Consider the following 25,881-nt stretch of genomic DNA (forward strand, 5'->3'; position numbering starts at 1 on the left):
AAGGAGGACTCTATTAATAGCTATTAACAGAGATAATTTCTCCAAGTTGTTATTCTCCATCTTTTCTCCACCAACAGAAAAGATACAGTACCTTCTGTGTTTTGGGAATATCATTTGGCTTCATGTTAACTTGCTGTAGCTGCCTGATCTTGCCAGCTTTCCTCAGCTTTTTCCCACTTTTCACAAGCATCAGCAGGAGACTTAACTGACAATTTTAGACTGTCTCTTTCTGGAAATAATTATTCTCTGTGACTTAAAATGCTGCTCTCTTTCTTTTAATGTTATTATTGCTGCTTATAAAGCAGGGGAAAATTTATGGCTTCACTGAAGTCACTGGCTGAACTTTACTAATTTTGTCCTTTAGATTATAGCACAGAGTTTGTATAGAGAGAATGGCCACAAGTGGAGATTTGAAGAAAAACATTGAGATGAGGAAGGGTCAGGTGGAGAGAAAGGTTTGACTCTCCCCAAGCATTCTCCTTTTCATCCGTACCCTTGTTCAAATACATGATAGACAACTGCTTTGGGTTTGAAGGACTCTGAGAGGTGCTTAGCAGCATGTGTCCCTCTGCAAGCTCCTCCAACACCACCATGCTCCTCCATTTTTTGATTTTCTCCCCAGAGAGGCTTGCTGGCTTGCTTTATTTTGGATGCATGCATGGAGGAACAGAAAGATGTAGCCTGTATTTCAGGCATCCCATGGTAAAAATTTGACATCCACTGTCAGGCACCGTCTGTTTTAACTTGTGCTTCAAACCATTTCAGGTGCCAGCACCGAACTTGGCGAAACATGGAGTTCATTTCATCATAAATCTTGTGTACCTGTACACAACATTTCCAAAAGAAAAACACAGAGAAGGAAATTCTAAATTATAATCAAAACAAAGCATAAATATGAGTCAGAGGCAACTGGAAATGCAGAAATTACGTGCTGAGTCATTCCTGTGCTCAGTGTGTTGGGAACACATCATAAAGTTCAGAGCTGAGACACACAGCCTCACACAGTTAATTAAAATGAAGAAGAAGAGACTGCAGCCAAACACATCTTATTCATAGTTTAAAGGATGATAGGAAATGTTTACTTGGAATGACATTTACTGCTGTTTCCATAAAGTGGGGAGTGGGGAGCAGCCCTGGACTTTTAGTCGTTGCAAAAGCCCACACAACATAAAGGCCCTATTTTAGTTAACATGTTGTCAGTCTTTAATGACCAGTGGTGTAACAGCTGGTTTTGATGTAATTTCTTTTGAGACCCACTAGATTACAAGCCGTTTATTGCATTCTTCTCCCCAGACTGCTCCCTGGATACAGGCAAGGAGTCAAGAGGTCAGAGGTCTAAAGCCAGGAGCTAAAGGATTTGTCATCATTTAACAGGTCACTTGTTGCCATGTGGTATGCAAACTGGACAGTGCCTCGCAGCCTCCCAGACAGTGAGATATCTTTTATTTTTCACATCTCCAGAAGGGGAATGGAGCCTGACCCCGCTGCAGAAGCCACTTTCCTACCTGGGATCATCAGTTTGTGCCTGGTGGTTGGGTGAGGGATGGAATGCACAATCACACACAGCAGCAGAATACCCTCAATTAGCACCATGATTACAGTTGTCCAGACCTGCACTCAGTATTCAGACATAAACCCCCAAAACAGATAGGATGTAAGCAGGTAGGGCAGTTCACTAGTTGTTCTTGGTCATTTTCACTGCACCTCAAATTCCACTCTCAGTTTTGAGTATAAATGGAAGAGCAGAATTGTTCTTAATTCCTGCACAATTTCTGTCTTTTTCTGCTGCTACTTGTTACACGGGCAGTGCTTGCATTATTCTCTGAGTATGAAAAAAATTTGGTTTAAGTTGTCTGCAATTAGCAGCCAGTGAGATACTGTCTGCAAGGAGCATGTGAACACAGGAGGTATTCAAAAGATGAGTTGACATAGTGCTTAGAGACATGGTTTAGTGATGTGTTATTTTGTTTTTGTCAGAGTTCGGTTGATGGTTGGACTAGATGATCGTAAAGGCCCCTTCCAACCTAGACAATTCTATGATTCTATGATTTACAAAGGATCTGAGAAAACACAGCCGACTTCAAAAATATGGGAAATGGATGACTTGCCCCTAAAGGAAAAACGGAAAAACATTTCCTACCGTTGCAGCCAAGAATTTGAAGCTCCAGCAGTGTGGTTAGTACTGAAGCTGGTTCTTGCAAAGAAACCTTTTTCTTCGAGTAGAATTATGTTCAGCAAATAAGGAAGCAGAAATGTTCAGCTTTTTTGGTTCTTTGAAGAAATTGTGTCTTTAGATATCAGAAGAGTGCTATGAGATCCCCTCTAGTCCTAGTAACTGTGATTCTTTATGTGTGCAAGCCAAAAGAGGTTCACCTTTTCCCTTTATAATATGCCCAAAGAACATACCAAGGCATGATAGGAAACTGGCATTCAGATACCTTCAAAAGACAGAGAGTAAATCAATCAAAGTTTGCTGTTCCTTTTGTTCCTTCATAGTGTCAGTATCGTGGACATCGCGAGATAGCAAAGCAAAAGGTCAGGCACTTTTTCGAAGCTCATTTTCACGTGAGGACTTCTATAAAGCAAGGTATTATTGAAACTTTCAGGAAGGGCAATTCAAGAGTTCACTCTGCCATGAGACAATTATGTAAACACTTTTTTGTGAAGCCAAAATCTCTCCTTATCAGGTCGCTTAGTCTTTCAGATTTGGGTAAGCTACCTGCTCATATTCAGGTGGGCAATTAATTCTGAGCTTGTGCCTGGAGCTCTTTCCCAAGAGGTCCTGTCCCATGTGCCAGAACATATAGAGATGAGGAGGAGATGCTGCATGGTGAGAAGTTGCTGTGGTCTCCTGCTCCTCCAGGAGAGGAGGAAGAGCTAATGGAGGTCAAACAGGGCCAGCTGTGTGACGTTCAGTCACTGGATCCCAGAGCAGCATGCACCTGATGTCTCTGCTTGGTTTTAATGATGAAAAGCTTGGATAAATTCTTTATACTCCTTGGGAGAAGATGTCAATGTGCAGTTTAGCTCTGACAGGGACTCCCAGGGAAGATGGGACCCAAGCAGGGTATGTTGGGTCTTCCAAGCCTGAGTGGAAGGGAAAACTCTTGCAGATACTCATGACCCCTGCTCTCAACCTTGGTAAAGTGGTTAGCATGACTAACACAATTTTTTGAGGGACGCAGCAATTCTCTGTGACCATGTGGGTCACACATTCATTCCCTTCCCCTCATTATCAGGCCCTGAAGGTCCTGTGCACCAACCAGGCAAAATAAACAGATTTTTTCCTCCCTTCCCTCAAGGTTTCCTTATGCCAGGCCATTTACTGCCCTCCTCACCAGCCTTGATGGCCCTGGGCAGCCAGCCAGCCTGTGGTGGCCTCAGAACAGGGGGTAGAAGCGTCACAGCACAGAGCACCCACCATGAGATCAATTTTATTATAAACTCCGTATTACACTACTTATAAATTGTACTACATTGGTTCTGCTTGTAGAAATTCAGAGCCATTTTAACAATAAATTCTGTGCTATACTAACCATACTAACCTGTTAAGAAAATAAAGCTTTAATTGTTACTGTGATTTAGTGCTGCCATGAAGCCTGGAAGAACCCGTCTGTCCCCCCAGAGTCAGATGGCACTTGTGACTTCAGGCATCTTCTCTGTGGGTTGTTCAGAGAGAGGACAAGTCTAGTGGGAACTCACAAACATATAGTGATGAGGGTGTCTCCAAATATCCTGCCATTATGCCATGCTCGGGAATATTTGAAGGCAGTATAAAAAAAAAGAAAAAGAAAATAAAAATAATCAACACCCACAACCCAGAACATGGAGTCCCTTGGATTTAAGCATTTAGAATTTGTATCACCTTTTTATTAGAACTGGAGGCAGCAACAACCGCCTCTACCCTGATGCACTAATGCTGATGTTCGGAGTGCATTCAGTAAACTCCTGGAGTTTAGAAATACCTTGTCCTATTGCACAGCTCAGCAAGCCAGGGTAGTGTGGAGAGCTGCTTTAAAGACATTTATTTGGAGCCTTCCCTACCAGCAGCATTACAAGGGAGTGCTGATGGGCCGAGAGTGATTGCTTGAAGCAGCTTTTCCCTCCACCTTACACACACTCCCCCCCACTCAATCAAAGTCGAGGAAGATGCCCTTCGATGTGCTAGTCACCGTTTTTCCACACTGACAACAACATAAATATTCAACCCACAACAACCTCCTGAAAAAAAGGATAAAATAAAGTGCATCTTGTTTTGTTGCAGTGGTGACTTTGCACGCTTTCCATATGAAGATATGTCTGTATTCCCACTAGAAAGACAGCTTTTGAGAGGTTTGCAGAGCTCAGGTACAAAATATTTCCATTGAAATGAAACTTGGTTTAAACCACCCTATCTTTTATATATTACATATTTCATGTATAGAATACTGTACGTGTTATAAGCATGCTACTGGAATGTTTTATTTTTTGGGATGCGGAATTTTGATGTTATGGATCAAAAGGCTAGTGGCTGCTACTTCAGGGATTTTGAGGGGTTTGTATGTCGACATTATTTCCTTTAAATATGAAATCATATAATGGAAAAAAACTTAATTAATATATATTTTTACCTGTCAATTTGAAAGCAGATACATTCCCACTAATAATATCTAGAAAGTCCTCTCTTTAGTACGTCCCTCCAAAAATTCCATCATTCATTAAAATATAAAGTCAGACACTGCAACCAGAATTTTCTATTCTGGTTAATATTATACTATGTATAACCTAATCTACTCTGCAATTTAAAAACACAATTGCTAGTATACAGCTGATCTTTTCTGCTTCTTTTATGCATAAAATTAAGTTAGCCTTAAAAATGTTCTTTTGAGGTTCTCTTCTTTAAAGGCAGCAGGGGCAGAAAAAAGAAATATATTCTCTTATTTACACTTCCTTACATATATTTTTCACACAAAACTCTACTTTCTGAGAAAGTAAAATGCAGATGAAGAAATGCCCTTTTGCTGGCTGGATGGAGCTCATCCACTGTGCCTTCATCCGCTCTACATCTTGGAAAAAATCTTACTTTTATATAATGCTGTGGAAGTTGGGTACTCTGCTTTACTGTTCCTTCTATGATTTTACAGGTATATTTGCCCCTGCTGCTTTTTAGTTCATCCTAGAAGGTTCCTGAGCGGTACTTTTCCAAACTCTAGCTCTCACTTTACGGCTGAAAAGAGACGAGAAAAACTTTCTTTGAAGTTTGGGAAAATTCAGGCAAAAACTCCTGAGATCCCAAGTATACTTCCAGCACCTCTTTGTTAAAAAGAAAGAACATGTTTCAGGGAAGGAGAAGGGAAAAGGAAGGGAAAGTGGGAAAAGGAAGGGGAAGGGATTTTTACTTTCTACAGTTGTTTGGCTGTCAGAACGATGAGTGCCTCTGCATAGTGAGATAAATATCCAAAAGCAAAACACCATAAATGAACATAATGGCTCCAAACAATTAAATTCAGAAGCCAGTTGTCTGAGTTAGCTCTTTCAGTTCATATTTGAAGTATACTTCAGAAAGTGTTTTTTTATATATGCTAGTTAGTTATATATGTACTAGTACTACTATATATACTATATATATTTTTATATACACTATAAGAACTTTATGCTTATCCATCAAGCTCAGACCACAGATTTCAAAGGGACTGAAATAAACAACAAGTTCTAAGTTAAGAAATGTCCCTGCAACTTACACTAAAAAGTTGCTGTGGAAACCAGAGAAGGAAAGGAAACCCTCTAACAAATCTGGGTTCGTATTTGACCAGTGCTACAATCCCACCCTTGGGAAACTGTTCTTAATGCTGGAACACAGTTTTCAAATATGTATAATTTTGATTTATCTTATTTGTTATACTTGCTATGGAAAAGATTTATTTATTTTCATAGAATCATAGAATTGTCTAGGTTGGAAGAGACCCTTGGGATCATCGAGTCCAACCATCTACCCTACTCTACAAAGTCCTCCCCTACACCATGTCCCTTAGCACTGTATCTAAACGGCCCTTAAACACAGCCAGGGATGGGGACTCCACCACCTCCCTGGGCAGCCTGTTCCAATGCCCTATCACTCTTTCGGTGAAAAATTCTTTCCCAATGTTCAATCTAATCCTCCCCTGTTGGAGCTTGAAGCCGTTCCCTCTCGTTCTGTCACTAATTACCTGTGAGAAGAGACCAGCACCAACCTCTCCACAGTGTCCTTTCAAGTAGTTGTAGAGAGTGATGAGGTCTCCCCTCAGCCTCCTCTTCCTCATACTAAACAGTCCCAACTCCCTCAGCCGCTCCTCATACGATTTGTTTTCCAGCCCCCTCACCAGCTTCGTTGCCCTTCGTTTTGAAGAAGAGCTGGTGGGCGTTCAAACTGGTTGGTGGTACCGACCATCGTGTGCTGTCCTCCCCAGGACAATTAACGCCGGCAGCCAAGCTGAGGAACCTAAAGCAGGCCTCACTGAAGGAACCTGGTCCTCCCATTACCTCTGTCACTTAAAGTCCATACTGGCTGCTTATCCACCCACCAGCAGCTTTAATCGATGTCCACCATGTCAGGAGAAAGCAGCCTCCAGGACAGAGCGAGGAACTTGCCCGTTGCCAGCACCTTTGGTCTCTCCCATACGGGCTGGGCACGATTCCCCCGGGATTAGTCGACAATTACGTGCTCAAGATTGATCAATTCAGTCAATTTACTGTGCAAAGTAAATTGATCCTCCGGAACAAAGGGGTCTGCCAGCGGGGAGGTACCTGAGAAAGCCGCATGCCTGTGTAAACAGTGCTGTCCCTGCCCCAGCCTGGAGCAGGCCCGGCGCCATATGGTGCCACTATGAACCTATTAGCTGGAGGATTAACTCATCCCAGCACTTGGGATCCCCCTGTTTCCAGCTGTGAGGATGACTGACGGGCTAACTACTGCCTCAGTCTTGGAAGTTATTTCCTCCATTTAACAGAGTCAAGAAGACAGAAAATTGCCCCCTTTGTAAATGCTAATCTCACCACTCCTTCCAACGCCCAACATAGCAATTTATTCCAGGCAAAGTCTTAAAATTGGTATAGTACACATCAAATGCATACTAATTAGCAATTTCTTTTGAAGGCTCCATCACTTATTAAGGGTCTCCTTTTCCATATGTTCATCATGCCCCACTTCACCCTTTAATTACAAAACAGCACTTTCGACTAATTGTGAGAAGGTACATTGTACCCGGTGTCTGTATTAAATACTACACCTTCCGAGGCCTCATTTCGGGTCAGATAGAAAGCAGGCAGATAGACATAACGTTGTAAGGGCACTGTCCTCATTTGAGGCATATCCATTCTTACTCCCACAGGCAATGCTTCTTAAGGGAGCACCCCATGAAAAGGGCATTTCTTTAGAAACGTCAAACCTCGTGTCCTCACGGCATATTGTGCCCATAACGAGGACGAGGTTTTCTCACTGCTGCTGAACAGGGTCTCACTACCAGAAATTCATCTTTTGGTACCTTCTGATGGGAAGATGTCCATAAATCTTTAAACGGGTGCTCTGCAGCAGATCAGAGGATTTGAACTGTCCAATTTGGTCTGAGCTGACTCAGTGATTATCTTCTTTTTACCCTGTATGGCTCTTTACTGGCTGTGTAGCGGGTCTTCAGTTCTAAAAGCCTAACATTATGTTACTTGTGGCTACCATCACTCACACCAGAATTGCAGCATGAAGATGTAAAAGAAGCTGGGAATCAAAAATGCCCAAACTAAGTCAGAGGCATATGAAAAATTTACAACTTTTTCCTGCTGTAAACATTAAAATGTGCTCCTTGGTTTTCTTTCCCTACACCAGGCAACTGCAACCATAACCTCAATAAGTAATTTGTATTTATGGCATAAATATAACTGGTGGTGGATAAATAAATGGTCAAGTCCTAAATCAGGTTTCACTACTATGGTGTTTATTTTCACATGATCCTTAGAGGTAACTTCAAGGGCTTTAGTTCATTATCTTTTGCAACACATACAGCATCTAAAGCCCCATTCAAAGTCAATACATTGTTATGAAATGAGGGAAACGATGTCATTCAGATTAGAACAAATAAAAGCTCCAGATGCTTGCTGAAATTTATGTTTTAATGGTGTCTCTATCGTTGCTTAAAAGATGAATATGCCTTTTTTGTGTTGAATTAAAAGACGATGAACATTTCAGAGCATATACAAGGATGATAATTTGTTTGAGGGAAAAAACCTCAGGTTCTCTTAGTCACTCCTGTGCAATGAAAGCAAAGATTGTCTGAAGGCTGGAGAAAGCATTCGCTAAAAGCTTTAATATTTTCCCTTAGTTTTGCTGAAACTTCATTTCAAACAAGATTTTCCCACCATTTCTAAGTCAAAAAAATGAAAGAACCTTATCTTTTAGATGGAACATTAAAGGAAGCACTATCTCATTTCATTTCATATTGCAGCATTTTAAATAATTACATCAGACATTAAAACTGAGGTTAAAACAGATGTTAACTCATACAAGTGCTGGTTGCCAGTGAGTTCCACTTTTGGGTTTGCTACCAACAGAAATCTGCTGAGCAGACATACTAGCCAAATTTGTGGTTGCTCCAAGAGCCTTAAGTTATTGGTACTTTAGAAATTGTGCTGTGTAAGACCAAGGATGAGTGCAGGAGACCCAGGGGATGACTTTTGACTTGGGGTAGCCTTTACCTTGAGGTACACCATCAGCACCATCAGAGGAACCTGGCACTGAACTCCAGCAGCCACAGCAAGACCGTTGCTGGCGGCCAATTTATTCTCACCTGGGTGTCTGTCCCCCGAAACAGCAGAATCAATATGTCTTTTATTTACACAGCCCTTACAAAATGCCACATTAACTGTAAGATTTATCTATGTATCTATGGGTAAGGTGCAGCATTTGTACTGGGTGTGTGTGACCTGTGGACAAGGTGAGACCATGGCCAGACATAGAGCTGCCCCATCCCAATCACAATCTCCGTCCAGCCTTTGGTCTGTGCCTGAAGCAACAACTATACCAGCCTCGGACAGCTACACACAGTGGACCTGGTCACAGAGGCATCTTCTGTGCCATGGAGGTTTTTGCTGGACACCCACTTTAGAAGGAACTTGGAAAATTATTTTTTTATCTAGTTAAAACTTCCCTTTCTGGTATTCTCAGAATAAAGTGTTTTGATTTCAACCAATTTCTTTTAACAGTCTTGGAAATAATTATGAAAGGTGATGAAATTATTTCCTATTCCTCTGAACTAAAGTGTTTATTTCTTTTTTCACCAAACCTTGATCTACTTAATCCGCTAAGCCTACATTGCACTGAACTTCCATTTTCAGCACTCAGGTCTTTACGAATGTGATGTCTGGAACAATCTTTCAAAGTTCAAAAATTTCTGACTGTGTGAAAAAAAATCCCAACCCTACAACAAACAGGAAAAAAAACCAACCACAACATCCCCCCCGCCCTCTCCCCGCCCCAACCTAAAAAAAGAAAGACTGAAAAAGAAAGAAGAAAAAAGTAAATTACTTGGAGTAGTGACTGAACAACTGACCAAAAAAAGTCCTTCACTTGAGAAACAGGTACCTAATAATAGCTTACAAATGATGCGGAGAAATGAGGAGCTCTTTTTATGTGCATGTATATATATATATACACATACACACACATGTACATATATATGTGTATATGTGTATATGTTTATAAGTCTGTGTATATATCTATGTATATAAATAATGTTATGACTTGACACTTTGAATTTGGGAGGGGAGAATATAGTGCAGTGCTTCAGTACTGAATACTGACAATGCTGCATTTTTTTTGAAGTTCAATCATGTTTCAAAGGATTAAAGTATTTTTCACTTGTTAAAAGAAATACAAGTATCTCTTGGCTGGCACCTCATACGATATGTCATGTCTATGCCTGTTGTGTTTTGGGATGGGCCAACATTTCCAACTCAAAAATCAAGATTTAAATTGGGAACTGTCAGACCCCTACAGTCATGCAAGTAGTGATGCTATTGTGAAGAAATGTAATTAAATTGTCTCGGTTGGGCATAGATTTGGCCAATCACCCAGTGTTCATCTTCTGTGCAAGTAATTATTTCATTAGCTATTAGGTTCATCGTCTTTAGGTGCATTATTTTCAGCTGGAGCATCGTGCTGATAAAACTACACCTTAATTAGGAATGCAGCATCCTTCTGTTCTCAACTTAGGCATCTCAAAAGCATTCTTGAAACATCAGATCCTCTGCCAACTGAGTTGAACAACATGATCATTATAATATTTTTCTTTCTAACATGAGATCAAAGCTCCAGAAGAGGTGACATACGTCTTGGATACTCAGACTCAAGCATGGAGGTCAATCGAACCCAGAGATGTATTGCTGCTGATTTTATAAGATAAAAGCTGCCTTAAAAAGAAGTGTTCAGTTACATGGCAGTACTTAAGTGCTGTCCTAAGTTCACATATACTGCGTGCTTTGTTAAGGTGTGTGGATTTTTTCCCTTCCTGCACTGCCATTTGTTTTAATACACAAAATGAGCCTGGAGCCAAGGGTCAGATCTGCAGAGGCCATTTCCTCTTGTCCTATTGCCTGTTCCTTGGCAGAAGAGACTAACTCCCACCTCTACATCCTCCTTTCAGAAGGCAACTGCCAGAGGTGGCAATAGAATCCCCTGAACCCTGCCTCTGAGGATTTTAGGAGAATGGGGGACAACCCTCACGTGGCCATTGGAAAACGAGAGCTGTTTTAAATTGACAAAGCACCAAGCAGAAGAGAACGTAATCCAGACAGAGGGACTGGTCATGTTTCCCGTGGCAAAATTCCCGATTGATGGAATGTGAAACTTTTCACTTGAATTAGTGCAAGAGCATTTCAAGGGCAACGGTCCAGAGAAATAAAGCATTTTTAATTGGGGTAGCAGGAGGGAGAAGGGAGCGCTTCTCACCCTGCTAATTGAAAAAGCAAACTCCCTCATTTCACACACCGGTCTGGTCCAGAGCCTTCTATTATGCTTTAGTTTATTTGAACACGGCACATCTGTGGCTCCAGTGCATTGCACACAGATGGCATCCCTTTCTGTTAAAGTACTTGACAAGAGCATAGATTACTTGTCAGTCTGGATCACCTCAGACAACATGAAGAAACTGCTTACATTATGCTTAATGATAGCTTCATTCATTACGCTCCTTCACCCTTTCCCTTCATCTGACTTCTGTTAGGGTCCTAAAACTCCTTTCATCTACGGGGATGCCCTGGGCATGGAAAAGCTGCCTCACACAAACAGCACATCACCTTTCCTTCCCTGGGGTGTGCAGCTCCTCATGAAAGCTCCTGTGAGACACCAGGGGCTGCTGCCTGAAAAATGGGAGAAAAAAAGCAGGTGGGCAGGAGGGAATGACAGCAGGCTGAATACACACTAAGTGCTACTCATTACAGGAGGTCCCTGGTGAATATGGCCACTACCAGGGGAGAATCATAGAATCATAGAATCATAGAATTTCCCAGGCCAGAAGGGACCTCCAAAGGTCATCTAGTCCGACCTCCCCGCAGTCAGCAGGGACACCCCCAACCAGACCAGGTTGCCCAGGGCCTCGTCGAGGCTCACCTTGAATATCTCCAGGGAAGGGGCATCAACCACCTCCCTGGGCAACCTGTTCCAGTGCTCCACCATCCTCACAGTAAAGAACCCTCTCCTAATCTCCAATCTAAATCTGTTCCCCTCCAGCTTGAAGCCATTACCCCTCGTCCTGTCACTACAGGCCTTTGTAAACAGGCTCTCCCCAGCCTTCCTGTAGGCCCCCTTCAGGTACTGGAAGGCTGCTATTAGGTCTCCCCGGAGCCTCCTCTTCTCCAGGCTGAACAACCCCAGCTCCCTCAGCCTGTCCTCGTAGCAGAGGTGCTCCATCCCCCTGATCATCCTTGTGGCCCTCCTCTGGACCCTCTCCATCAGGTCCATGTCCTTCTTATATTGAGGGCAGAGAATTCATGACCATCACCTCAGCAATGACAGAGAAGCAACAAGTGACCTTCCCACACTGGCCTTGATCTTGCCAGCATCACGCATGGTGTCACACACGAAGCAGCCTTGGCCCAGCCCCCATGGTGTGGGTAAAATTAGAATCATAGAATCATAGAATTGTCTAGGTTGGAAGGGACCTTTAAGATCATCTAGTCCAACCATCAAGCTAACACTGACAAGAAAACATCACTAAACCATGTCTCTAAGCACTACGTCTACCTGTCTTCTAAATACCTCCAGGGATGGTGCCTCAATCACTTCCCTGGGCAGCCCATTCCAAGGCTTAGTAACCCCTTCCATGTAAAAATTTTTCCTATTATCCAATCTGAACCTCCCCTGGTGCAACTTGAGGCCATTTCCTCTTGTCCTATCGCCTGTTCCTTGGGAGAAGAGACTAACTCCTACCTCTCTACATCCTTCTTTCAGGTAGTTAAACAGTGGACATCATTATCCACAAGGCAGTGGTAGGAGTCAAGTTCCTGTATCTGTTTTCTTACTTGGAAGAGTGGGATTGGGTGGGAAAGGAGACCAGGTTCTGGAAACCGTGCCTTGTGTCCTACCAGGGGCTGGAGGAACTTGCACATCTTCCAGCTGAACATCAGTTAAAGGAGGGGGTGGTACACACAGCCCAGACCATGTCACACCACTGGGCTGAAGGAGCAGGCTGCAAGTGGCTCTTAGCACCAGTGTTCAAAGGGACAATTTTACTTTGGGAGAATGACAACCCCTGGACATTTTGGCCTGGACATTTCCACGTGCCTGCTCATTAACCACTTCAACAGGCACCACAAACAAAGGACATACCACCTCTCTGTCTCAGGGTGTGCAGTTGTTTCCAAAATCTCCATGATATACTGGGGATTAATGTACAAGAAATGGGAGAATGCTGTTCTCATGCCAGTTACTTCCTTGCATTTTCCCCCTCTTCCCTTGAGCTTGATCCAGCTGTTGCCACCACCAAGGTTTAGTACAGGGCCATGGTCTTTCAGGTCATCTTCCTGGGTGGCAGCAGGTACCGCAGCAACTTGAATATGCAAACACCTTTTTTCCTGTCACCTTGACTTTGAGAGTCAAACAGCAGAGAGTCATTACCTGCACGTGGGAAATCAAAGGATGTTGCCATATCGCTCATCCTCTGAGATGGCAAAACATGGAAACATGACCTGACTTAAGTTTGTGTGCAAGTTTTGAGTTCCCATCATCAGAGCAGCGTTTCAGGACTGATGTACAAACACTTTGGATTAGAAGAGCATTCAGGATGGTCTGGTATGCAAATCCTGGGTAAGTTTGGCATGGAAAGAGACAGGCAATTTAAGCAGGTTTTGTGCTTTCTTTCATTTTGACCCCAGCCTAAAATGCTTTACAGACCATTTCACCTCACAGAATAGCTGGACGATCCCAGTCTCCTGAGACCCATCCCTTCTCTCCTCACCGTACCAATAAATGATTGATTAGGTATTTCACTCCCAGCCTATGCCACCAGAAGTAGTGATATTGGTAATACATGGGAACTTTGAGGTAAAAAGATTCGTGGAAGCAAATATTCATGAAATATGTCAACAGAATTTTGAACATAAATTGCATTTTACATATAGGAACTGGAAAATACCTTAAAATGACTCCTAAAATGAAGACGCCTTTGATGGAAAAAGAGCTTTGATGGAGGAAGGTAAAATTATTTTGGATAGTCAAAACTTAGCAGTCCTGCCTGAAATACCAGGGCAATATGGTCTTCACCACCACTGTGTCCAAGTGTCTGACCAGCTCTTTAGGCTTGAAGACAGGACAAAGTCAGTTTTCAAAAGTCACAGTGAAAATGTGGACAAGATTTCCTTTCCTCTCCTCTCTAAGCTCTAAGTTTATAAGAGGAAGATACTACTTCAATTTCAATCTGAAACTTCTGGAAGAGGCGTATTCTGACTCTGCAGACAGAATGTGTCTCTGTGATGAAGAGATTGCTGCCTCCCCAGCACAGGGATGTGTGGGTAGAGTGGGAGGGCAGGAGGACTGTTTTGGAGCTGGTCCATGTGGACTTCCAAAGGTGAATCCAGGCTGAGGAGAGTATTAATTCTAAAGAAAAGTAATAGAAAAGTAAATAGAAAAATGAGCATAGGCTTGCCTCTGAATCCTAATATCTTTATCCTTGGGGATTTTGATTCCATTACAAATATTAGCAAAGATCAAGGGCATTTTATTTTAAGGGCAAGTCTAATTGGAAAGAAGTTAATTCTACAAAAGTGGAAGTCAGTTAAAGAAATTAAAATTGCGGTGAGGTCTGCAGTGGATGTGTTGGATCCTTTAGGATTCTTCCCACACCTGAGTCAAACTTCAGTCTTCAAGGGACCTCCTGTATCTTCCAAACCTCAACCCATTCTTCCCTCTTGTCCTCTTAAGTCCTTCCAGCCCTTCGTGTCCGCATTTTGCCTTCGATGTTCTTGTGGTTCTTTCCCTCCCCTTGCCAGCGTGCTCCTTTGGAGGCAGAAAATGCTCTCTGCTACCTATATAGACCACCAAGAGAAGCAGGGGTGTGCTTTCCCCATTGGTTATTTTATCTCCTGCACACAGTGTGGGTACCCACTCTGCCTCTCGGCACTGAGAGAAAACAGCTGCATGCACTGAAATAAAAATCAATGACATAAAGGCAATTCTATGATGTTGCCCTTAATAAAAAGGTCCATAATAATAAACCCATTTAGGGGTTATTTTGGATATACAGAGATTTTACCATTACATTAACAGCTCCTGTAATTGTGCTAGCAGAAATATGGAACTACAAGATACCACAGAATGATAACTGCTCTATTAAAATTAATAGAAAATTAATAGGAAATGCGTCATAACTAATCAGTTGGAAAAGTAGCTGGTTAGAGAAACACACAAAATCTATAGGTACAGCATAAGCAAAATCAAGGAACCACACCACATTTAAAAACCTATTGCCTGAGTAAATGTCGACTTCCTGGTTTATAAAAAAAATAAATATTGTGAAATAAAAACACTTTCAAGAAAAAACATGCATTAAGTTACTAAACCAAACTAGCAAATTATAAATTTAACTTGATCATCACATTTGAAAGTAAGAGTAAAATATTTCAAAATAATCTCTATAATGAAAAAAACCAGTCTGAGAATAGCAAAGAACTGGAGTCTTGTTCAGAGGCCTCAATTACAATGATTTTATCAAATTTGGAGCAACCTGGTGGTTGTGAACGTGTCAAAGTCCTTCATTTATACATCCACTCTTATGCTTTCATATTGCAGAAAAAAGAAAAAAGACACCATTGGAAAATGGAACTACTAAAACATCTGCATGTTAAACTAAAATGTTGATAAAGCTATTACATTAATTTCTAGCAGATTTAATGGTACAGAAATTCATGGTTAAAATACGTTTTTTAACTGATGAAGAAGTCATTAGTTTTGGTCTTTGGAAATGTTTATGATAGGGACTAAGTAACGGGGGGGGGGACAACACGGTTCTGAAATTTCACTTCATAGGTATAACATTTATTTTGACCCAAGAAAATATTTCCAAGACATAAACACATACTTATAGCTGTGGTTATGCCAGCGGGCACACAACAGCCAGATTTCTTAACAACCTGCTTAGCTTTAATCATCAAAATCACGATCAATAGCACTCTTTATAGCCTTGAGATTGACATTCGTTAGGCTATCGCATTGCAAAACTGAACTGAAGACACGCATTAAACACACAGATCTATTACCCATTAAATTCTACTGCCAGCACTGCCAATCCTACCTCTACAGCATGGCCATTCTTCACCATTGGGATGCTCAGGGCTGGACCCTGCTCCTTGTCCCTTCCACCCACTGCAGGTGGTTATTACTGACTCTGGTACATAACCCGGCAGAGGTTTAGAGACCAAAGGACAGAAGTAAAGCAGGAAGAGGAGGAGACACCCCAGGCAGAAAGGGAAGGTAGAAATAGTTGCTGCTTTGGACGAGCAAACATCCCTGGGGACCAAAATTTTGTTGTGGTGAGTCTACCCACTGCTGGGTTAAACTCAGTGGAACAAGGACTGATTTTCAGAAAAAATAAACACAACGGAAAGTACTCAGTTCTTGCCAGGAATAGAATATTTTAATTGCCTGCTGGCATTTGTTAAAGCTCTAGCAGCTCCAGTTCATTCCTCGGGCACATCCCAGGGTTTGAGGTATTGTAGGCAGCTCTAAAACATGCAATGCTGCAGTTCTGAGTGTACACACCGGGGAGAGAAATATTAGGAGCAATTGTGTCCCCAGGGAAGGCCATCCTTCTGGATAGCAGGGGAGGCCACAAAACAGCATGAGTTTGCTCTTACAGGTATCTCTTAGAGGAAAAGAAAATTACAGGCAGTGCTTGCTATTTTAAAAGTATCTGTTGTGCAGTTTTTCATGTCAAGTAATGTGTGAGGTAACATCACCAAGGAGGATGGGGAGCGAATGGGTTGCTATTTCAAAGGGAGAATTAACACTCAATCAAATAGTTAGGATTTTGGTCCCACTGAAATAAGTAGGCTAGACTCCCACTTTTTATGACCACCTAGACATGAACCAGGCCTGTAGAAAAGATTTCCAATGGAAACTCTGAAGAAAAGGTACCGGTCAGACAGTTTACCTGGGGAATTTTGCCACCTCATACGGAGTAACTTACTCATATGCAAAATACCACAGGATACTTTAAATGTCTGTGAGGGTGGAAAATCTTAATATTACTTTTCAAATGAATGCACTTTCATCCCTCCGGCAACCTCTACACTCTACTTAGATCTGACTCAACTGGAGTTTTTGCTTGTTCTTGGCACACTGATTTTCTTTGGTGTAAAGAGGCTCCCTAAGACATTTCTCTGCCTGATGCAACCAAGTTTATGGCATTTGACAGGACCACAGTTGGCAGTGTTACATTTGGAAACCATACTATTAAAAACATATTTTTCATTACAATTTAGGAGTATAATTCCAACTAGGGAGCAGATTATGAATGAATAATTATTGCTTAATCTGCCAGAGGTTATATTTTTCCACTGTACATCTCAGGAGACCCAAGCCAACAAGCAAAGTGCAATGGTAATTTAATAAGGAGCTTATCCTATAGATATAGGATATAGAGCATGAAAGTAGAAGGAACACAGCGAATTAAAAAAGCAGCAAAGCAAGGATTGGGTCAAAGTGGAATCAAGACTTTGACATCATAATGTGAAGGACAACTGAAATAAAGATTAGTTATGACCTTCAGAGCAAGACATTCCTGTTTATGGTGCTCTGGCAATACATCTTCAAAAAACATTTCTCATCAGGATTGCTTTCATATTGAAGGAGGCACTGAAAAGGAGCTATCTGCATTTGTGCACCCGGTGTTCACACAAACCTGTCTCCAGCATGTTCTTCTATACAATCTGGACCACTCCGCACAGAACAAACCTTGATGTGTAGGTATGAAAAAAATGTTGACCTGGGCCGTAGCTGGCAATGACTATAAGGGGGGAAAAAAATGTGTGAGTTAGAAATTATCAAAACTAAGTTATCGTGATGGCATCTTCTGGAACTAAAGACCCAAGTGTTACGGGCAGAGTAGCATTGTACATAGGCCTTGAGACTGCACCATGATAAAATCCTTTGGGGAAATTTGAATAACGGAACAAATTACTCTTAAGTTAAATGATACACTTTATAATCCACTTCTTATTTTAGAAACATTTAATAATATTAAATTACCTAAATGGCTAGGGAGGGCTATGCTTAGCGATTTACTAATTGCCGGCAGAGTCATTCCAAAAGTAGAAACCCCAAATGAGCCCACCCCAGTTCTGGCCCACTCACTAATAGATTGTGACTATTCTGAAAAAGTTCACTTTCAGAATGTGAGAGCTGATTGCATTTGATATTGCTTTGGGTTTGAATACATGAGGTGACCTCCAAACCACTCTCAAGTTAATGTAAAAAATTTCTTGCAAGTTTAGTGAGATGAGGAAGCCACACACTTGAGCCTTCTCCATTGCTGCTTCTTCCCATTTGTTCAGAAGAAACTCCAGTAAACCATTGCAAAACTTAAATTAGCTGTGGTGGGAAGCTGCTTTTTTTGAATTTGCATAGGATGCAAATCAGTGACGGGGTCAACAACACATTCAGTCCAGTGAGCTGTCTGCTATTCATCCTTCTTAGGGCAGATCATATGCTTAAATTCATGTATATATCTACCTTTTCTTAGTTTTTCGGAGATATGCCTCAAGTCTTCAAATTACTTGTAATGAAAGTATAGTAGTACAGGCAGTGACTCTACTTCACTAGTAAGGCATAAAGCATTAAACTAATTAGCTGCTTGATTAATATACAGTTCTTTATGGCATAATGCTAATGTTAAAACTTTTTCTGTAAATTATGTATAATGTATTTATTCTATTCTTAACTTCTTTAACTTTAAGAAAACTACCAAAAAAGAATATATAATTGGAAAGAGCTCACAGGAATATTTTCACAATTTATATATCATTTATCACAATTATATATCATTTAAAACAAATAACTTCCCTGGGAATTTTGCTCTTTTCTATTTTTTTTGGTTTTGTTTTCAGTTTTTTTTGTTAGGTTTCTGTTGTTGTTTGTTTTTTTTAAACTGGGTTAGGATAGTTCCTGTAAAGTGTCTTCAAAAACATGAGTAGTGCTGAAATGGCAGAGCTGGGCCTGCAAGAAGGGGGAGAGGGACCCACTTGTATGTCTGGGAGGGCTGATAGACTTGTGGCAGTGAATTAAAATAAGGATGCTAAAGCTCTTACTGCCGTCAGCTGTCTGACCCATCTTTCAAACAGATGGATGGTCAAATCAGCATAAACTAATCTACTCACAAATCAGTTCCTGATTTGCTGGTTTTCAGCCTGGCACACTAACATGAACTAATTTAGATTTTGTTTTTTCTTAATAAACCATGGTGAAGCCAGTGTCAGTTCAGCAGCTGATTCGTGAATGGACTGGATGGGCTTGCCTCAGGGGTAAAAAGTGTCATGGGAGAGACGGGACAAATACCTGAGGGATTTGCCTCCCAATTTTCATCGGTTTCATCAACTCCTTCCTCCATTTTTATAAGCAGTCTGTCTGCCTATGAATTTTATTATATCTTTTGTATCATAGTTTTCATGGTACTGCCCTGCAATGGATACCTGAAAGGTACCATTCAGTGAAGCACTTTGAAGCATACTTAAAGCTCATGGCCTTTAACGTGTATTAATAATTTGCCATATTTCCACATATTTATCCATGCTTCATCTAACTCTTTTAACACCACAACATTTAATGGCTTTACCTGATGTAAAGACAGACCCCTAGCTGATGCAGAACCTAAAAAGGGTTTTTAAGAAGCTTTTGCTGTGCCAAACTTTAAAACGCATTTAGGCATTGAGAACAAGCAAAATCATAGAGAATTGAGCCTCACACATGGATGCTTTCGATTCCTCCTCTCCCACACACTCTGACACTGGGTGAAAGTAATCATCCCATGTGTGGCTGCTAGCAGCATGGGGCATAAAGGAGACATAGTAATGGTTTTAAACTGAAAGAGGGGAGATTTAGATGAGATCTCAGAAAGAAATTCTTTCCTGTGAGGGTCGTGAGACACTGGCCCAGGTTGCCCAAAGAAACTGTGGCTGCCCCATCCCTGGAGGTGTTCAAGGCCAGGCTGGATGGGGCTTTGAGCAACATGGTCTTTTGGGAGGTGTCCCTGCCCATGGCAGGGGGTTGGAACTGGATGGTCTTTAAGATCTCTTTCAACCCAAACCATTCTATGATTCAATCTTGCCCACTTTGGGGTTCCTTGTCATTGCCATATCACAGTAATAAGGAACTCATTTTCTTAAGGCTTGCTTGCCTGAGTGCCTCCTCTCCTTTCTCACCATCTTCCCCTGGCTTCACTTTCAAGGAATGTGAAGATCACCTCATATTTGACCTGGGAAGATTCAATAGATGCGAAATCTGAAGCAATCACAAAACCCTTGAGATATTTTAAGGAAACGGATGGATTTAATTGTTTCTCAAAGCCAGGAAAATATAGAGCACCACTTTTCTGTCTGTCTGGATTAAAAAATCTTCTTGGCCCACCATTATTTTCAGGTGTTAACGTAAAAGGAGCAGGGGCAAACTTTGGGTTGAGATCCTTCCCTGCCGTTGGTCTTCAGCAACAATTTCTAGCACCACATTATGAAACACCGCTGTCTAAGGAGACAAGCTGATTCCCCCACAAGCCTGTGACATCATTTAGTATTAAAGAAATTAAATTCGAAAGGGATGATCAGATTAGTGCCCAGGAAGTGGGGAAAAAAAATCTCTTTAAAATCCAAAGCAGATTTTAATAAATTAGAAGAGAGCCAATTTTCATCGTTTCAGCTAAGATTTCTGAGAAATCCAGTAACATCCACATTTTCACTTCAGCTGGCATGATGTCAGAGCTGAGATCTCTTGTCAGGAACAGTTGATGGAGCAGGTAGACCTTGGTGAGGAGTCACTGGTATAACAACAAAAACTGGTATTGTATGCCAAAACATAGATGTCAAAGAAATCTGGAAGATACTGAAGTGCATAGAGTCTGAATCAGAACCTTTTTGATTAATTTCCTTCACTTTCTGATTTCTAGCATTTTCTCCCTGTTGTACCTGCATTTCTTAAACCTACCATTTGTAAAGCAGGTAACACCATCAAGTGAAAGAACTCTGTCAATACAGAGGAGCGAGGTTGCAGCTGGCCTGTATCTCCATCACTTGATCAGACCAAAAGTCTTCAGATCCCTACAGATTTTCTGTTACCAGGGTAGCTCCCATCCCTCTCTCCCTGCCTCATGTCTTATAGCCAGTACTTGGGATGTAAATGTCAAAGAGCTGAAAGGTATCTATTAAGGTATTGACAGCCATTATAAAGGTCAGAATGCCTCTTCTCTTTTCTTGATTTTCAGCTGCTGTTGATAAAACTGGCAACGCTTTCTCTATTTGCACAGAATGGAAGTATCAGGTATATTTGATGAAGGAGCCTGAGTAAACTGCAAAATAGCAATTAAATTCCTGGAAGAGACAATGAAAAAATGTTTGCTATGTCACTGCTTAATGAGAAGAAGAGCCTGGCTCTTTCAGATTTTTTCATAAAGAGTTTCGATGACTTGTTACTAGTTAACTGTGAATCTTTTGATCTCCTGATTTTGACAGACAATGACCCTGTCATCATATCAAAGCGCTTCCTATTACAGTAAGTGGAGAAGCACGGCTCTCTGGAGATATCCTCAGGGCAAAATGTGTATGCACACACAAGGAAGATGGAGAAAAAGCATCCAGCCTATTTAGGTTTTTTCTGTACTGGAAACACAATTGTGTCATGGGACCCACTTACAACATGGTTTCATTGTGGAGTGCAGCTGGTAACCTTAACCTTTAAGCCTTGCTGTGGAACATAGTTATGGACCCATCAACACCACAAAATAGGACCATATTGTATTTGGGTCAGGGGATAACTATGTTGTAACTTCGTCCCTTGTCACGGCTGTGATTTTACCACAGACAAGGCCTTCCAAAGCCCAGTATTGTATTGTGTGTCTTGTTCACCACTAATAATTGCTGCTGCTACTCCTGCTGTAGGAGAACCACCTGCTGTGTCTCTTTCTTTTGTAAAGCAGCCCCTTTAACAGCAATAGTAGTAATTCTGGGAAACTCTAATACACACTATTAATGTCATTTTATTAGACAACGTTTTGCATAGCAAATTTCTGAGTTTGTACAGGAAGGTAAAGACCAAATCTGCAAAGGAGAGTGGTTGCTATCAGAAACTGTCTAATTCTGAGCTTTTCTGGTGTCAGTAAAATTCAAGGCTGTTAACGAGCCTCCTTTCAGCTTTTTCTACTGACATAAACTTGGTAGTGGCACATGAAGGTGTGTGCAGATTGCTACCTTAACATCACTGCCAGTGTTGGGTGGTAAACTCAGCAAGAGATGTGGTCTTTTCCTGTTGCATGTAAAATCCATTAGTCTGATATCTGGGGGGATAGAGGTTGGGAAGGGGTTGTGTGTTTGTATTTTGGAGGGGAGCAGGTGATGAGCTCATCTAAATTCCCACCTTCATTTCCAAAGTTTGGGAGGGACATGGGAAAATGCCTTAAGAGCTGCAGTGGGTCCAATTTTCCACTGTGCTCCTACAAACGGGAGGCTCAGTGAAGGCAACCTAGAGGATGGCATGCCTTAGGAGGAGACCCCTCCATGGAGTAATGCTCCCCACTTCTCCTGCTCTAGTCAAGTGGTGCAGAGCTCCTCTGAGGGGATAATCCATCCCAGCCCCACTGGATACTCTCCAAGTCATGAGGCAGCCTGAGAGGAGAAGGGGGATCTCTACAGCAACACACTGCAAGGCAACAGGTCCCTTGTGCCCTGAGCTACCATACATCACCTACCCTACAGCCTACAATGTGCTCAGAGGATGGCTTGTAGCTCTGCTACACACCAGACTCTTAGAGACCCTACCAGATCTTCAGACAGGGGTGATAATTTCCCTATTGATAATCTGCCCATTGAAGTATCTTATCAAAGGGCAAGGTGTCAGCTACCCGATCCCTTCATGCTCCATACACAAACACACCAAGAAGGGATGCCTTGACTGAGCTCAGGGCAAAGCAGCCCGGAAAATTTGAATCGCATTTGCCTTGAAATCTTTGCAGGGGAAAACTGAAAGAAAGACACATCTCCTTAGAGCACAGTGCAGCTTTCTAGAACAGCCCTTTCCTCAACAGAGGGATTGGCGGAGCGGCAGGACCTCCTTGCCCAAAGAAGGCCAGAGAAATGCAGCTGCCCTGATGAGTGGAACTGTGAAGCCTTCAAAACTGTGTGGATGGTGCCTCAGCACCAGGGTGGCTGGCATGCTAAGCACAGAGAGGGATGTGGGCACCTCGAACGGGAGAGGGGGGAAGCAGCAGCCCCTCTTGGCAAGAGTTCGGCACAACTTGCCCCGAGAACATGGCCAGAGAACAGACATTGCTGGGAATAAAGAAAGGGGAAGCAGATTGAGGACCAGAATAAACTTTGTTACTGCAATAGTTTTATTTGCAGTAATTTCATAGTTTATAAGTTTCCCTATGTCACCTTCCACCACTGCAACTTCTGCCTCTCCAAGGCTGAAAAACAACTTGCAGCACTTGATACCTCCTTGGCACTTTCTTTTTACCCCAGAGCACTTTGAAGTGCACCCCAAAACACACAAAGGCTGCATGACTGTCACGGGAGAAATGTGTGAAGGGAGCAGGAGGGCAGGGGAGGCACTGCACGGCGTCAGCCCCACATTCGGGTGGGAATACAGCCACTGCTTTACTGCTCTGCCTTCCCAAGGGCTGTCCTGATTTTACAGTTGCTGCCTGTAGTGCCTCCCCTGCTTTCATCTGCGGGAAGGTGATACAAAGCCGAGGGCTGGAACTACGTCTCACCCACTTTCCCCCTCCTCCAAATTTATGCACGAAGTCTGGTTGATGCTGATGCAGTGGCATTTCCCTTGTAAAGCCAGTCTCTGCCATGGTAGAGCCTGAGGGGATACACAGCTCTGCCTGTAGCTACAGTCATCTGCTTTTCAGGGAATTACTGCTGTCGGACCCGCTGCACGCTCCCGCTGCCAATTCCCTTCTGGCAGCTCCTCCTGCCAGAGAGCCAGGGGTCTCTGCAGGACACAGTTCTACCTGCTAATTCATCCCAGTTTTTGCTAGTAAAGATTGCTTTCCCTTTTCCTTTCTCCACTTTTTACACCTTCTTGCTGAAGTTTGAAGTCCCTTCCTCCAAAATAGTAAAATTGCATCTCCCATGCTGAAAAGTCTTGCAAAAAAAAGTTCTGTCCTGGTATAATTTATTAATTTTTTTTGTTCAGGAAAACAAATTTATCTTTTGGTGGAAAGTAGAATCATAGAATCATAGAATCATAGAATGGTTAGGGTGACCTCCCTCCACCTGCTGGCCACACTCTTCTTGATGCACCCCGGGATGCCATTGGCCTTCTTGGCCACAAGGCCCCAGGGCTGCCTCATTGGCATCCTATTGTCCACCAGGACTCCCAGGTCCTTCTCCTCAGAGCTGCTCTCCAGCAGCTCAGCCCCCAACCTGGACTGGGGCAGGGGCTTCTTGCTCCCCTCGTGCGGCCGAGCAGTCCGCACCCGATGCCCGCCTTCCCCCCAGGAACGCTGCACACACACTCAGAGACGCAGCTTTTTGTGCAAGACATTGTGTATTGAGAACTATGTACAAAGGGAAGAAGCTCCCAGGGAGAAGGGGCCCTCTGGCAGACAGCAGGCAGAGCCCCAGGGGACACAACCACGCAGGTGCTGCCAGAGGTGAGAACCTCTTTCAGGCTCCAAAGAGCAAGAGGCCCATGAGCCGACCTTGCAGCTCCTGGAACTCCCGCAGTGCCTTGGCGTGGGCTTCTGGATCCTCCGCCAGGCACTGGAAGAGGTTGACTGGCTCTGATGGCTGGGTGGCTGGGGGCAAGACGATGGCCTCGGGCAAGCACTCATTGCCAAAGATGAAGTGATGGAGGCGCTTCTCCTCCAGGCAGCTGCGCAGGTAGTCCATGACGTCCTGCAGCTGGAGGGTGAATGGCACGCTTGTCCCGGGGCATAGGTTCAGGAGGTGCATCAAGGCCGTCTTGAAGGTGTAGGAGGAAAGGACCGTGCCTCCCAGGCTGCCGGTGAGGAGCTGCAGACATTGGAGGTGGACGCTGTCAGGCAGGGCCCGCCTGGCCACGTGGCTGAAGAACTTGGCCTCTGCCACAGCAGAGGTCTCTGTCCACATGACGCCAGGGGTGAAGATGGCCTCTGGAGCCTGGCTGCTCAGGAAGAGGTCCGACTCGCCTCGCTGCACCCCGAAGAGCAGCTCAATGACGACGGATCTCCCGGAGGTACTTGTCAGCTCCAGCTTGCAGGAGCGGCGGGAAGGCAGCACCCTCAGCCGGTAGCGACGCCCAAGACCCATCTCCTCCCAGGCTGAGCTCACCAGCTCCTGGAACCAGCGGGCGATCTTCTGCGCATCCAGGTAGCGGCCGGTGCAGAGCTGGCACAGGAGGCCGGAGTCCTGATCTCTCTCCAGCGCCTCAAAGGGCTGGTGGACGAAGCACAGCATGGCGTCCTCCCCACGGGCCTCCTTCGAGCAGGTGCACGCCAGGTCCACGCGGACACGGTGCTTCGCTGGTGTGTCTCCCGCAGTGCCCAGCTCCACCTGGAAGGCATGTCCCCGGGAGGGTTTCAGGGGCACCAGCAGGCGGAACACAGCGTCAGGCCCACAGGGACTCCAGCCTTCAAACGCTCTGCCCACCCCGATGGCTGCCTGCGGCACCAGGAAGAAGCTCTGGGACAGGCGCTCCTGGAGGACGCTGAGGAGATCGCCCACCACCGTTTCCACCTCCTGTCTCCTGCAGGCCAGGCTCTGTGCTGAGTGCCGGATCTTCTCCCTGACCAGCCCCTCCTCCGCATGGAAATCATCTTTCCTTTTTAATTTGTCCTCCTCCTCTGCGATGCTGAAGGACCTGTCCCACTCATCAACGCTGTCTGCCGCACGGGTCCTTCTCCAGAGCCCCAAGCCGAGCGCGACAAGCAGCACCAGTCCTCCCGCAACCACCCAGAGCTGCCAGTGTTCCAGAGGAGCAAAGAGAAGGGCTCCCTGGGAAAAGTCGCCCTCCTCCAGCATGGGTTCCATCTCCTCCAGGATCCGGTCCGTCTCCTCCAGGATCAGGTCCATCTCCTCCAGGGTCCTCTCCTCCGCCTTCTCCAGCACACCAGTCATCTCTGTGTTTGGGAGCTCCGCATGCTGGTGCATGGTGACCCTGGTGGCCTCATCCTGCTCATTGCCAACCATGGGCAGGAG

The sequence above is a fragment of the Calidris pugnax genome, unplaced genomic scaffold (assembly GCF_001431845.1).
Source record: "Calidris pugnax isolate Ruff unplaced genomic scaffold, ASM143184v1 scaffold40, whole genome shotgun sequence".
In the NCBI taxonomy this organism is placed as follows: domain Eukaryota; kingdom Metazoa; phylum Chordata; class Aves; order Charadriiformes; family Scolopacidae; genus Calidris; species Calidris pugnax.